Source organism: Canis lupus, chromosome 31 (genome assembly GCF_011100685.1).
Source record: "Canis lupus familiaris isolate Mischka breed German Shepherd chromosome 31, alternate assembly UU_Cfam_GSD_1.0, whole genome shotgun sequence".
Lineage (NCBI taxonomy): Eukaryota > Metazoa > Chordata > Mammalia > Carnivora > Canidae > Canis > Canis lupus.
This window is the reverse complement of record NC_049252.1, coordinates 28,524,397-28,535,539: the sequence shown is the minus strand read 5'-3', so window position 1 is coordinate 28,535,539 and position 11,143 is coordinate 28,524,397. Positions and strand designations below refer to the sequence as shown.

The window sequence follows — 11,143 nt, the reverse complement described above, 5'->3', positions numbered from 1 at the left end:
AATACGGTTTAAAAATTTTTTTTGAAATATGGTTTTAATAAGTTTTAATATCCTAATTTGCTAATTCTATTTATTGTTTGTATTGATTTATTTTCCTTCTCATTATGGGTTGTATTTTCCTGCCTCTTTGTATGCCTGGTAATTTTTGATTGCATGACAGACAATGTAAATTTTTCATTATTGAGTGCTAGAAATTTTTGTATTTCTATAAATATGCCTGAGTTTTGTTCTGGGATGCAGTTTGGTCACCAGGAAATAGTTTTGTCCTTTTGAGGCTTGCTTTTGTTAGATGGTGCTAGAGAAATGTTTAATGTGGGGTGAAATTTGCCCTGTTGATATACTCCTGAGTACTCTTCCCGATGCCCCATGAATTATGAGGTTTTCCACACTGGCTGGTGAACTGTTCCCAGCCTGTATGAGCCCTAAGAATTGGTCCCTTTGTTTTTTGGGGGAGTGGTTTTTTCCTTAGCTTCAAGTTTCTTCCTGACACTTGCTCTGATCAGTACTTAGCCAGATATTTCAGGGAGACCCTTTTCAGACCTCCAGAGCTTTCTTTCTCTGTGCAGCATTCTCTTCTCCCTGTCAGATTTAACTGCCTCAGCTTTCTGGGGCTCCTAGTTCCATATCCTCAATTCACAGGGCTCTGGGTTCCTCCTCTCTGTGCTGAGGGCTGGAAATTATCTCCAGGAAGTCAGTTTATGCAATTACAGAGCTTATCTCATTTGTTTTTCTTCTCTCAGGGAGTATTGTCCTGAAATACCTATTTTCTAATATGTATCTAAAATATATTTTGTCTTTTTGTTTATTGGTAGTTTCAGGCAGCAGAGTAAATCTGGTCTGCATTACTCCATCATCATAGCCAGAAGCAGAAGCCCCCAAATTGTACTGTTTTGTTTTGTTTTAGATACTTTTTCCTCTCCATTTTTTTCTGCTTTTTCCTCATTAGTAAAAGTTGTACTTCCTGGATTCACCCTTGATATCTCTTTTCTGTTCTCTGTAGTTTTTATCTCTTTGTACTTTCACTCTTGGTTCTGAAGGATTTACTTGATTTCTAATGAAATATTTATTTCTGCAATTTATGTGTTTAATTTTCAAAAGCACTTTATTATTCTTTTTTTAAAGATTTTATCTATTTATTTGAGAGAAAGAGAGAGAGAGAGAGAGAGATCACAGAAACAGAGGGACTGAGCAAGGAGCCCGACTTGGGGCTTGATCCCAGGAACCTGAGATCATGAGCTGAGCTGAAGGCAGATTCTTAACCAACTAAACCACCCAGGGGCCTCCTTTATTGTTCTTCTTTCAAAAAAAAAAAAAAAAATAGCATCCTGTCTTTGTTTTATGGATGCTCTAACATGTCAAACCTTTTAGAATTTGTTTTTTTCTGACATTCTCATCTTTCCAACATTCTTTTTCTTCAAGAGGCAATTTGTTCTGTTTGCTTATTTTTGTCTTTCCCCCTTATGTTGCTAGTTTTGCTAGTTTTTCTCATTGTCTGGTAATCTTTTACTGTCCATTTATATTGAAAAGGCCAAAGGCTGTTTTCTTGGGCACCATAACTGATGGTGTCTTATTTATAAGATAAGTTGTTGTGTGTTAGAGGCAAATAAGAGTTTATGAACCCACGAAAGAAGAGTCTTCTCAGTACAACTGCTGAGACCACAGAATTGTGAGCTTGAGGTAAAAGGGAAGCAGTGGTGAGCCATGTGTACCCATCTGTTTCTTACCTCATTTTGATCATTTGCAAAGCTTATTTGCTGCTTCAGGAATGAACCCAGATAATCTCCATCCTAAGCAGTGACCCAGTCCTCATTTTCCAATTTTTGGACCTGGACCAGACTTTATCATTTGGCTTTGCATATACTAATGCTACAGGTGACCAATCCATGGCACCTGGCATCCCCTTTACTTGTCTGGGTCCAGCAGCCTGCTTTTTTTTTTTTTTGTGGCCAGCACCTGTACCTTTTTTGGATGTGGGCCTTTGGAATCTTAGGAATGAGATGTGGAGGTATAAGTGCCCCAGCTGCCTATACTGGCCAGCATATTTCATTTTTAAAATATTTTACTTATTTATTTATTTAGAGGGTGTGCACATGTGTGAGTGGGGGGAGGGGGAGAGGGAGAGGGAGAGGGAGAGAGAATCTCAAGCAGACTCCGTGCTGAGTGTAGAGCCCAACGCAGGGCTTGATCTCACCACCCTGAGATCATGACCTGGGCTGAAATCAAGAAGCAGACGTTTAACTGACTGAGCCACCCAGGCACCCCTGGCCTGTATACTTCTGAGGAATGTGCTCTATACCATTTCCTTCTGCGTCTCCATGGGGTTAAGATTTACCATGCACTTTGATAGCTGGCTTGTTGGAAGTCTTTCCTTCCATGTATCACTTCCCCTCTGCTTTGGTACTGTCCTGCACCTCCCCAAAAAACCACATGCTCTCAGTTGTCATCTCAGGATCTTCTTGGCAGGGGAGAGGGGTCCCATTAAGACCAGTGATGATATGGATCAAAGGTTGACACCCTTCCCATAGCTTCTTACACCGAAAGCCCTACTCTTCTTCTCTCTCTAAAAATTCAGTAGAGAGATTGATAAAGAGGAGCAAATTCCCACACCTGTGCTTCTCATACTGTGTTCGATCCCACTCTGGCAGGAAGAATTCAGACACCCAGCATGTGGCAGAGTTGTCTCTTACTCAGACTGTTAAACCACAGTGAATACAAATCTCTGAGACGAGTTGAAATGTAGGCTCCAGCTGTCACAAAGAATCTCTTCTCTGATATTGGGGTTTCTTATCTGTTTATATCTACCAAATAAGGTAATTTTCTGCTCCTGCAAGAACAGAAAGCCACAGGAATGCAAAAATCTGCAGATGTGATAGTCAATTAACAACTTAGGCACTTTTCAGGCAGTGATTCTCCGATGTTGGTGTGCATTAAGATCACCCGAGGGCTTGGAAAAACATTAAAATACAGTCCTCACCCATAGTCTCCCATCCACTTGGTCTGAGTGGGCCCAGAGTTTGCATTTCTAGTAAGTTTCCAGGTGATTGTTACTGTCCAGGGAATATACTTTAAGAACAAGGAATCGATGTTTTTCTCCCCCCTAGCTTAGATGATCATAATTTACAGTCTGTTCCTTTCATGGAACCTTCTGATACGATCTGTACAGTTTTCATGTAATTGTATTATAGCTAGTTGACTGTCAAGGTCTTTTATTGGTGATGAAAGCTATTTAGAGTTTTCTACTTATATAGTTACCCTTGGGCTAGCATATTCAACATTAGCAGTTCTCTTAACCTAGTAAAATATTAATCAACTTCATCTAATTTTTAATTTTTATTTTATTTTATTTATTTTATTTTATTTTATTTTATTTTATTTTATTTTATTTTTTTATATTTTTTGCTGTGGAATGGTTGTAATATCCTCTCTGGGTTTCAGCAGTGGCTTACTCTTGTCTTAGTGAAAGCATCCTACCTTCTCGTCATCTCTAAGACTCTTGGCCGTGGTTTAGGAGGGAGGAAGGGGGTAAGGGGGGACGTGGGGTAGGGAGAGGAAAGAGAGAAAGAAAGGAGTAGGGAGGGCAGCCAGGGTTTGCATATTTCTGGGGAAATGCAAACCCTTGTTTCCAGTTGGAGGGTACAGAGGGCCAGGGGAGAGGAGAGCCCTGGCTCTGGTGGCAGCTCCACATCCCCAGACCTCATGAAGGAGCTAGTGCTGGAAGTTGGCCCCAGGTAAACAAAAGAGAATCCTGGGAATCCAAACAAAAGCCCAAAGCTAAGGCCTTTTTTCTAGAAAAAGTCCTCTTTGTCATCCAGGGAGCCACTCTGCAGTCTGCCCCTCTCACCCTCCCTTGTCTGAATTCACAGCAAAATAAATAGCTAGACAGCTTCTCTCCCAGTGAGGTTGGTGGTCTCACACATCCTGGCCTTGAGCGCCTGTCAGCTGTTGTCTTTCCCTTCTCGTTCTTCTGCAGACTTAATCATGTTCTTGGGCAAGTCATCTCCCATCTGTCTGCTGGAACCTTCTGGACTGTGCATCCCATGTGTTCTTGATGGTTACCTTGAATTCAGTCATCTCACACCCAAAAAGCTTCGGCATGCGAGCCTGCTTTGGGGTCAGCACACAGCCCTCCTTGCACACCTCCTAGTTGGACAGCAGGGTCACCACACCTCTCCTGAGAGCACATCTCTCTGCTGTGGCTCCATGGGGACTGGGGGGACTGCTCCAGGGGCCCCCAGTCCAGGCTCATGGTGAGTGTTACTTGGTTTCCAGCTCTAGTGAAGTCCATTTCCATGTGTTTCGTGAACCACCCATTCACTTCCTCCTTAGTTCGGTTGGTGAAGTGGAGACTGACTTCACCCCTCAACTTCTTGCTGACCTGATGCAGGTTGTCTTTGTAGTCGTTAAATGGGCTTCCACCTAAGGCCACCGTCATCGCTTTGTTTTTGCCAAAGAACATCCAGCTGTGCTTCCAGGCATTCTAGATGTCTTTCAACTGGCTTTCTTCACATTGGCCACGGAGAAGATGAAAAGGTATTTTTGTACATGTCCACACATTTCCGAAGCTCTTCTATCAGGTTCCGTTTCAGTTCTAAGCCTTTCTTGGCAGTTTTGGTTAAGGAAACTTTCTTGTTGTGATCTGATTTGGGCACAGAACTGCAGGCAGATGCCGTGGAAGGTGATCTGCATCATTTAACTTAATCTTTTTTAAAAAAGATTTTGAAAAAAAAAAAAAATAAATAAAAAAGATTTTGTTTTTAAATAATCTCTTCACCCAATATGGGCCTCAGACTGACAACACCAAGATTAAATCATGTGCTCTACCAACTGAGCCAGCCATACGCCCCCTAATTTAATTTAATTTAATTTAATTTAACTTAATTTAATTTAATTTTTGTGTTGTTTCCCCCTCCACTTAATTTTATTTATTTATTTTAAATATTTTATTTATTTATTCACGAGAGACACAGAGGAGAGGCAGAGACACAGGCAGAGGGAGAAGCAGACTCCCTCTGGGGAGCCCGATGTGAGACTCAATCCTAGGACCCCAAGATCACAACCTGAACCAAAGGCAGATGCTCAATCACTGAGCCACCCAAGTGTTCCCCCCTCTATGTTTAATTTTAAACACAGATGAGCAATCTCATTCTTTTCAGTTGTAACAATTAGCACATCCAAATCATATTGCAAATACAGTACAGATTCTGTCAAAAGTTATGAAGTGTCTCCTCTTTCAGGACACTTTTTACACACGTAAAGTGACAGGTCTTGAAAGAAAAGTTCTGCTCTCTTCCTTAATTCTGATGCATTTGCACCATATTTGCCAGAATCAAGAAGGTCTTCTGAGGAGTTTCTGGGAAATTCTCTGGGTACTGATGCCAGGAGAGGGTTGAGAGATGAAAAGGGAAAGCTGTCAGCTGGGTGGCCAGCGGTTGGGAGCCAGGAGGATCACCAGCAAAGCCCAACTACATGGTAGAGACCTGGAGGGTCCAGGGTCTGGGCAGGTCAGAGAGGAGGAGTGGGAAAGCAAGGGCAAGTTGGCTTGGAGAGGAGAGGGCTGGTGAGAAAAGAGGCCAGGAGAAGCAAAAAGCAGCCCCTGAGCTGTAAGGAGCAGAGCAAAAGTTGTCTCCATAAACTCTTATCATGAAATACAATACAGTTTTATGATATAAACACTGTGGCATTCAGTGGCTGTGTTGAAGAGCAAGATATGAAAAAGAAATTTAGAGCTTATTTTGTATGAGACATTGTTAGGTGGGTGGGTCAAGTTCATTATCGCTTACACCACATGGGCCATTTTCCTGTAGCCTCTGTTACAGATCTCCTTAGGTTCACTTGTAGTGAAGGAGGAGGAGGGGAGGAGAAGAAAGATAGGGCTTTATCGAGGAATGGTATTTTTTTTTTTAAGATTTTATTTATTTATTCATGAGAGACACAGAGAGGCAGAGACACAGGCTGAGAGAGAAGCAGGCCCAATGTGGGACTGGATCTTGGGACCCTGGGATGATGACCTCAGCCAAAGGCAGATGCTCAAACACTGAGCCACCCAGGCATCCTTATTTATTTATTTGAGAGCGGGGGGTGGGGGGGAAGCCCTCAAAGAGTGTGCATGAATGGAGGAGGCAGTGGTGGGAGGAGCAGAAGAAGAGGGAAAGAGAGATTGCCTCAGCAATCCCAGCACGGAGAACAATGCAGGACTCGGTTCCATGACCCTGAGATCATGATCTGAGCTGAAACCAAGAGCTGAATGCTTAACCGACCGAGCCCCCCAGGTTCTCAGAAATGTAATTTATTTGATGACAAATACACAATAAGTTACATTTGTTCTTCAAAATTGAATATGCTCACTACATTGTAAATGAACATATTTCATATGGCCCATGGTCTCTACTTCGCTATCCTGCCCGCTGCTTCCTGGCAGGATATTCAATAAACTTCTGCCTTCTTTGCTCTGTCTGGGGCGAATTCTTTTTTTTTTTTTTTTTTTTTTTTAAGATTTCATTTATTTATTCATGAGAGACACAGAGAGAGAGAGAGAGAGGGGCAGAGACACAGGCAGAGGGAGAAGCAGGCTCCACGCAGGGAGCCTGATGCAGGACTCGACCCCAGGACTCCAGGATCACGCCCTGGGTTGAAGGCAGGTGCTAAACCATTGAGCCACCCAGGGATCCTTGGGCGAATTCTTTGCCTGTGCTGCCGGCTTCCACCAAGTTGTTGGGTCACTCCAAATTTGGTGGCCCCTGTCCAACTGGGGGAACCCCACATTTGGTGACCCATATGGGGAGACTTTGTAGCCATCCCCTAATTTGGTAGGCCCTGCATGGTGAGAGCCTTTGCTGGCCCTGGGTGCTCCCTGTATATTCTCTTGGAAATTTTCAGGACATTTCTTTGGAGGACTGACTTCTCAGGCTCCTTGGGGACCCGCCAACCTCCGACCTCTGGCCAAGGTGCCTCGTTGGTGAAGATCTGAAGCCCCGGGGAACCACCTGGATTGCCCTCACCCAAAAATGTGAGGGATTTCCCATTTTGCCCTGGGGAGGGAACTTTCCCTCCCTCTTCTTTCTCTTTGGGGCCCTTTGGCAGGCTAACCCTAGCACCTCCCAGACAACTGAAGGTCTCTGGTCAGGGTGGCTCCCCAGTGTGCTCTGAAGGTCTGTGGGTGAACAGGTTGGGCTGTCCGCACCTGTGAGGGCAAAAGGGTGAATCCGCACATGTTATGGCCTCGGTTGGGACCCTTTCCTGATGCTGGAAAGAGAAAGAGGCCCATGTCCCTTTGCTTCTGTCTTTATCACAGGAGTCTACCTTGTATTAGGGTTTTCTCTCTCCCTCTTTTATGGAGATAAGGTGGCCGAGAGACAGCCTGAGAAAGAATCTCAGCCACGAATTTTGCATTTTATTTTTATTTTGTAAAGATTGTATTTATTTGTTCATGAGAGACACACAGAGAGAGGCAGAGGGAGAAGCAGGCTCCCTGGGTGGGGAGCCTGATGTGGAACTTGATCCCAGAACCCGGGGATCACAACCTCGACCTGAGCCGATGGCAGATGGTCAACCACTGAGCCATCCAGGTGCTCCTGTTTAACCTTTAGAGGAACTGCCAGACTTTTCTGAAGTGGCCGCCTATTTTACAATCTCACCAGCGATAAATGGGGCTTGATTTTTCTGTATCTTTTTGAACACTTATTAGAGGTCTCTTTCATTATAGCATCCTAGCGTGTAGCGTGGAATCTCATTGTGGTGTGAATTTCCTTCCCCTGATGGCTACTGAGTAACTTTTCTTTATTATTTTCTTTTTTTTTTTTAAGATTTATTCATTCATTCATTCAGAGAGAGCGAAGAGAGAGGCAGAGACACAGGCAGAGCGAGAAGCAGGCTCCATGCAGGAAGCCCGATGTGGGAATCGATCCCGGGTCTCCAGGATCACACCCCAGGCTGCAGGCAGCACTAAACCGCTGCGCCACCGGGGCTGCCCCTTCTTTTTCTTTTCTTTTCTGAGTAACTTTTCATGTGCCTCTTGGCCATTTGTGTATCTTCTTTGGAGGAATGTCTATACCGATTCTTTGCCCATTTTTCAGTTGGGTTATTTGACTTTTTATTACCTTTGAGACTCTTGAAAGCTCTAGTTCTTCTACCCAACCCAACACCCACCCACCCCCACCCAAGAAAAAAACCCTCAAATTAAGAAAATCTGAAGTTTAGAACTGGGCTCTGGGGTCAACTCAGGACAGGATCAACAGGTGACCATGAGGAAGAAGAGGTGCAAGATCACCCAGAGCTTACTTCCCCGCAGCTCACAGTGACACTGGACTTACCCCCTTTTAATAATTAACTTTTATGTCCAAGGGGCTTTTGTACACTTCCAGGAACCCACCTGAAATTGTTACTTGTTCTGAAGCAGTTGATAAAATCTTCACATTCTGCTTTTATTATATGAAAAGATGAGTTTTACAGATTAGAGTTCCCCAAACACTTGAAGAATGAGAAAAACTTAAGCAATTAAGCTCTTCCAAATGAAAACTTGATGGAAATTGTGAGCCACATTATGAGACACTTTTATTTTTATTTTTTAAAAAATATTTTATTTATTCATTCATGAAAGACACAGAGAGAATGGCAGAGACACAGTCAGAGGGAGAAGCAGGCTCCATGCAGGGACCCAGATGCGGGACTCGGTCCCGGGACTCCAGGGTCACGTCCTGAGCCAAAGGCAGAAGCTCAACCACTGATCCACCCAGGTGTCCCATGAGACACTTTTAAATGCTTTAAGCATCTTAAAAATCTGATACACATGAATATAAAGATTACCAAATATTTGGTAGGAAATCCTGAAAAAACCTTTTTGGAAAAATACCAAATGTAATGGATCTAAATTTGCTTCCTCATTATCTTTGCTCTTCCTCTTATTCTCTCTTTTGCATTTTGCTTCCCTGGGGTTCTGGAGGCCTTCCCTTTGCCTCCCCGGATCCACTGTCTCCTCAGCTGCCCTGGTCCATGTTCTGGGTGCTTTGGGAGACTCGTTGTATTAAGGTGCATCAACGGAGTCCTTTACCCCTGTCTTTGATTGGGTTTTGTCAGTGGCAGGCATCGGCCTGAGATCTGAGGGTGGGGGAACAGGGAGGTGGGCTCCTTTCCAGAGGAGTTGCTGTGAGTTGTCTGTGTCCCTCAAGAGGTTGTATACCCTGTCGCTGTCCCCAGCTCTCTGTGGAGAAAGTGATCCTCCCCCTCTCCTTCAGGCCTGACCTAGTCAGCCCCCCATGCTAGCCTCTTGCTACTGTATTTTTCCCCGTTGGTCAACCCTGCCCACCCCTCTATCAATAGTACCTTCACTCCATGCTTCTCAGTCACTCCATTGGAGGGTGCCATCTCTTCCCTGATAGGTCCTTGACTTATAGACTGATCCTTTGCCTGACTTGGAGAGGCAGAGTGATCTTTGCTGACCAGACAGGTGACCAATACAGATTAAGAGTTGAAGGCTCAGAATCAGGGACAGAAGCTGTGGCTATCATCCAGAAGATTCCGTCCAAGGTCAATAGGCTCTTTATGGTTTTTTGACCAGCTTTTGTCCATTACATGAGGATCTCTGGCCAGGTTATTGGCTCTAGCTGATCATTTTTGCTTGGATTTTTTGGTGTGTGTGTCCTTAGTCTTAGAATTTTTTGAAAAACAAGGCTCTTTGAATATCTTATCTTGAAAGTAGGGCCCAAGTGTTTGTGATGCAACCAACATAGCACATTCTGCAATTGCTTTCTCCTGCCTGGAATTTACTGTGATCTGTCATATGACCTATTTACGTATGGTTCTTGTCTACTGTGTTAGAGTTCTGTAGAGAAATGGAACCAAGCAGATTTGTTGTAAGAATTATCTCAGGATTGTGGAGGTGGAGGAGTCCCATGATCTGCTCCCTGCAAGCTGGAGGCCCAGGGTGGGAGTGGGGGGTAGGTTTCAGTCCAAGCACAGAGCAAGACCAATGTCACAGCTCACAATAACTTCTCCCTGGCACTAAGTGGTTACTAAGTAAACAGTTGTTGAGTGAATGAGACTGGCTCATGTCTCACTGAATTTGATGAGAACTTGAAACCTGGGATGGTGCATGGTCAGTGGGTTCATGGCTAAGCTTAGGACTTAAGCTGGGACTTAAGCTGGGACTTAAACTGGAACTTAAACTGGGACTTAAGCTGGGACTTAAACTGGGACTCAATCCCAGGAGGCTGTATTAGCTATCTATTGCTGCATAACAAATAACCCCACACCTAAAAGCTTCAAACAACATTTATTATGTCATAGTTTCTATGGATGAGGAATTCAGTCCAGCTTAGCTGGTTTCTCTGTTTAAGGCTTCTCAAGGTGTCAGCCAGGGCCAAAGTCAACTGGGGAAGAACCCATTTTTAAGCTCATATAGTTGGAAGAATTTCATTTTTTAAAAGATTTTATTTATTTATTCATGAGAGAGGCAGAGACACAGGCAGAGGGAGAAGCAGACTCCCTGGGGGGAGCCCGATGTGGGACTTGATCCCAGGACCCCGGATCATGACCTGAGCTGAAGGCAGAGGCTCAACCACTGAGCCACCCAGGTACCCCAAGAATTTCATTTCTTTAGGGTCATTGGACTAAGGGCCTCTAGTCTTTGCTGGCTGTTGACTGGAGGCACCCTCAGGTCCTTGCCACCTGGGCCTTTCTACCATGGCTGCATGCTTCTTCAATGTGTATAAGCCATGAAGGCCATAAGGAGAGTCTACTAGTAAAATGGAAAGTACCATCACCTGGAATTTAAATACGGAAGTGGCATCCCATCAACTTTGTCACATTTTGTTGAGTGATGGGTACCATCCATACTCAAGAGGAGGGGATTACTGAAAGGGGTGACTTACCAGGAGATGGGGATCATGGGTGCCCTTCTTAACCTGCCTGTCACAGGTGGGTATGAGCAGACTCTGGAGCCAGGCCACCAAAGTTCAAATCCCGACTTGTCATTTCTTTGCTCTGTGACCTTGGGAAAGTTACTTAGTCTCTTTGTGCTTCAGTTTCAACTTTTGAAAAGATGAGGCAAATAATAGTATCTGCTCCATAGGATTGTTGTGGGAACTAACTAAAAATGTGAAAATGCTTAGCACTAGGCCTGCACACAGAGATTGCTAACTAGGGATTA

The 11,143-nt window shown here is 44.1% G+C and overlaps 1 pseudogene; it reads right to left on the bottom strand.

Annotated features, from left to right (window-relative positions):
- Nucleotides 1–3,802: 3,802 nt before the first annotated feature.
- LOC119867108 lies at nucleotides 3,803–10,882 on the bottom strand (annotated as a pseudogene).
- Nucleotides 10,883–11,143: the final 261 nt, after the last annotated feature.